Raw genomic sequence first — 5,024 nt, forward strand, 5'->3', positions numbered from 1 at the left:
TGCGAATGGATCTGATTCAAACGCGGTGACCTCCGACACATAATTTCAGGCCTCAGCTAGCAGAGCTATGAATACCATGATTGGATTCAATGATTGGCAGGAGTTAATATAAGGGAATGTTGGCTCAAACTCATTTTTTTTTTCGATTTGCTGAAGCTGTTTGAAGATGGACATATAATGTTATATGGCGCGACAATGCAATATTTTTATTACTCTCTCGTGTGCAGTTTAGATGGAACCACTCATTTTACTTCAAGAATGCTTTCTTTCGGTACCCTTGTTGATACATATTCTCTTGTATAGCGAAGCTTAGTCTCTATAGATACTATTGATATATTTTTAAGTACAGGAACAGATTGAGCTCTACGGGAACAAGTTCCTGAGAACTGCGCCAATCATATTTCTCTCATAAACTTTGATGTTTCAAAATATGCTCAGCGGGACCAAGGCATAAAGATATTGTATGATGATATTATTGTATGCATGTATTTGAAACGAGTTATTAGCTGTCAGCTGTATAGACATTGAATATTATAGTATGCACACACAGATGCTTATACTTGGAACGGAAAGGATCGAGAGGGTCGTTCTCCATGCATTCTTGACACGAAGCTGCTGAGATAGTTGAAAGTGTTCAGTATTGTTCAAAACATTTGTATCATTCAAAAGTTTTGTTGCGCTGCTTTCATAATAGTTTTGATATATATATTGAAGTGATATATCCCTTGCGCATTTTTAATATATTGAAGTGATATATTAATAGAATGAAGTGAAGTGATCCATTGTGCATTTTTCAAACATAGTAATATTGCAGTGAGAAATGCTCATGCTTCTATCAAACGTAGGAAGAAAATAAAGTGCATAAGGCTGTGGCATAAGGATTTTCTTTTTCAGCAGAAGTTTTTTTTTTCAACAAAAGTTTTTTTTTGGCAGAGATATTCTTTTACAGAATGCATTCAATCATTTCTATGGTCGGAATAGTTCTCACTGGCAAGGAGAACTATTCAGAATGGTCTCGGATGGTAAAACACACCCTCATCTACAATGAGCTGTGGAAAGGAGTGTGTGTCGGAGAAGAAGACAAAGACCCTGTGCAGCCTACATCAGATAAAGAACTTCTCATCTGGGAAAACAAGAACAGCAAAGCCTATGCATTGATCGCAGCATCTGTAAATGAAGAAGTAAGTCGTCATATTTCATCCTATTCCACTGCCTTTGAAGCTTTACAAAAGCTGAAAGAACTCTATGATTCACATTCTGCACTTGAAGTTGTTCAGCTCATGATTAAACTCTTCACTCTTGAACTGAAAAATAATGATCCCCTTGCTCTTGCATCTGAAATAAAGTCTATAATGCATGATATTAAATCCACTAAGGTTGAGCTGGATATCTCTCTTATTTCCTTTCTCAAAGCACTCTATCCTACCTACTCCAATTATCTTGAGTCTTTACAAGCAAATGGAAATCTTAAAGACATAACCTTTGAGTCTCTTGTGAAAAAGTTTGCTGAAAGAGAGAAAGCCTTTGGAAAGAAAACAGTCCCTGAATCTTCTGAAGAGACTGTTTGCCTTTCTCATAAAGAAAAGCATCCTGCTCAAGATTCTACAAGAGGAAGAGGTGGACGAAGAGGAAAAGGAAGATACTTCAGAGGCAGGGGGGGCAGACATCCTCAAGCAGAAAAGGTAGATCTGCATTGCATTCACTGCAAACGAAATGGATCACATGATGCTTCTACATGCAAGCTACCATGGGACAAAGTTGAGCAGAGAAGAAATCAGCAGAAAGGTAAAACTGATGACACAGACAAAGGTAAAGCACTTGAATCCGCTCACTATATTGAGGCACAATGTAACATTGGAGTAAATGAAGATTTGTTTAATGCTTCACTTGCTTCTTCGAAAAATGACTGGTTGCTTGATTCAGGAGCAACCTGTCATGTGACTCATAGGAAAAAATTTTTTGAAGATTTCACTGACAATGTTGATGGAGCAGTATACTTTGCAGATCAGTAAAAAATCAAGCCATCAGGGCTTGGCACAATCAAGCTTAAACTGCCTGGTCTTCCAGATTTTCTTCTGGATCATGTTCTATATCTCCCACAGCTCAAGAGAAACTTGTTGTCTCTGGTCCACATCTGCCAGCAAGGTCACTCCATTCATATGTTTGATGGAAAGCTTGAGGTAAGAAAGGCATCTGACCATTCACTTGTCATGAGGGGTATAGAAGAAGAAAGACTTCTTAAACTGCAAGGAACCTCTGCTCATGCACAACATTTTTCATATATTTCTCATCATGAAGAAGGTACACTTCCATCAAGTTTATTATGGCATGCTAGATTTGGACATTTAAACTATGATAGTCTCCGCTTGTTGAAGAAAAATGGTGTTGTTGGTTTGCCTACAATTCCTAGAAAACATAAGCAATGTGATGCCTGCATTCTAGGAAAGCATAGCAAACAGTCTTTTCATGATTCACATTCAAGAGCACATAGGAAGCTTGAACTCATTCATTCAGATTTATGTGGTCCAATGCCTGTTTCTTCTGCAAATGGAAATAAATATATCATGACATTTATTGATGATTACACCAGAATGTGTTGGGTTTATTTATTGAAGAACAAATCTGATGCTTTTCAAACATTCAAGAATTTTCATAAATGGATTGAAAATGATGCACAATCTCATATTGGGTCTATTCACACTGATAATGGAAAAGAATATACATCAAATGAATTTGAACACTATCTTCGCCAACATGGGATTAAACATCAAACAACTGTGCCTTATAATCCTCAACAGAATGGTGTAGCTGAAAGAATGAACAGAACAATTTTGAATATGGTACGATCCATGCTTTTCTTCAAAAATGTAAAGACAATATTTTGGGCTGATGCTGCTCTATGTGCTGCATATATAAAGAATAGATGTCCATCTAGTGCTATAAGAAACAAGACTCCTTATGAATTGTGGTATGGACATGTTCCTTCGGTAAAACATCTCAGGATCTTTGGTTCCACCTGTTATGCTTTAATACCAAAGGTACATAGAAACAAACTTGGTGCTAGAAGTCATAAGTGTATCTTCCTGGGGTATTCAAACACATCTAAAGCATACCGCCTCTATGATGAAGTAAATAAAAAGTTTGTTTTATCTAGAGATGTCATTTTTCTTGAATCATCCAAATCTGACAGTGTTGTTGAGCGGCAACTTGATCGCTTGGATAGATTCACAAAACCAAAATCATTTCAAGAGTTTGATAATCAGATTCCACATCTTGAAGGGGAGATTCCTATACTAGATCAACATGTGGAATCTTCTTCTGAAGAACAATCTCCCCTGCATGACACTCCAACAATGGATGATGCTTTAAGTGATGTAATTGATAGAATTGGGAGACTCAATCTTGATTCAGACCCAACTCAATCAACAGAGCAGCCTGGACCATCTCAGAAAGGTCCTCCAAAGTGGCTGACAAAGACACTTGAAAGTGTTCATCCTGATGAAATTGGAAAAACAGGAACCAGAAATACAAACCGACAAGATGGAGGTGATGTAGATAACTCTAATTCACCTCTTTGATATGGATGTTACTTATGATTGTGAATTGAACTTGTCTACAGATTTTGAACCAACTTCCTTCAAAGAAGCTGCTTCTCATAATGAATGGAAAGAAGCGATGCATAAGGAGTATGATGCCCTCATAAAGAATGGCACTTGGAAGCTGGTTGATCCTCCATTTGGAACCAAACCAATTGGCTGCAAGTGGGTCTACAAGAACAAGTACAAAGCTGATGGCTCACTTGACAAGCACAAAGCTAGGCTTGTGGCAAAAGGTTTTGCACAAAAGGAAGGGGTCGATTATGAGGAAACTTTTGCCCCTACAGCAAAATGGGCCACCATCCGGACACTCTTTGCATTAGCTGCTCAGAACGGTTGGAAAGTCCATCAAATGGATGTAAAAACTGCATTCTTGAATGGAGATCTAAAAGAGAATGTTTTTATGTCCCAGCCTGAAGGATTTGCTGTGAAAGGACATGAACATAAAGTATGCAAACTTGTGAAGTCCTTGTATGGCCTCAAACAAGCACCACGAGCCTGGTATGAAAAACTAACTGAGCATCTTCTGAAACTCAACTTCAATCATTTTGATCTTGATGATGCAACTTTATTTGTCAAGAAAGTTGGTAAAACAGTTGTATATCTTGTGGTATATGTAGATGATCTTTTAATGACAGGGAACAATGAAAGCTATATTGCATCCATAAAGAAAGAATTAGGAAATTTTTTTGAAATGACTGATTTGGGCTATGTTCATTACTATCTTGGCATTTGTTGGGTATACGAACAAAGTCCCACATTGATTAGAAGTGGTAGAAGTGGGAAGGATCATGGGTATATAAGGATGAACATTTATCTCCATTGGTATGAGGCCTTTTGGGGTAAAACCCAAAAACAAACCCATAAGGGCTTAGGCCCAAATTGGACAATATCATACCATTGTGGAGATATGTGGTGTCCTGAGACCCAACAAGTGGTATCAAAGCCAAGTTCGAGGTTACCCAAGTAGATGAATCCTCGGAATGTCGAAACAAAGATGGTGAGCCCCCGTAAGCCTGTGGATGAGCTCGGTTAAACAGGCGGTGTGCTCCGGATTCTTCATGGACGTGTCTTGCCTACCAACACGGTGAAGAGGAGTTGACCTGGGATGGAGCAAGCTCTCGAGACAGGTGGTGCTACCATGTAAGGCGTGAGCCACCAACGCATTGGAGCAGAGAATCCTGGGTGATAGAGAGGGGAGAATCCTGCGTATGGTTTGAGGGGAGGCTCGATGGTCCTTTGTTCGAGGGGAGGATTGTTGGGTATACGAACAAAGTCCCACATTGATTAGAAGTGGTAGAAGTGGGAAGGATCATGGGTATATAAGGATGAACATTTATCTCCATTGGTATGAGGCCTTTTGGGGTAAAACCCAAAAACAAACCCATAAGGGCTTAGGCCCAAATTGGACAATATCATACCATTGTG

Source organism: Pinus tabuliformis, chromosome J (assembly GCF_031772625.1).
Source record: "Pinus tabuliformis cultivar Carrire ecotype Pingquan chromosome J, CPIR1, whole genome shotgun sequence".
In the NCBI taxonomy this organism is placed as follows: domain Eukaryota; kingdom Viridiplantae; phylum Streptophyta; class Pinopsida; order Pinales; family Pinaceae; genus Pinus; species Pinus tabuliformis.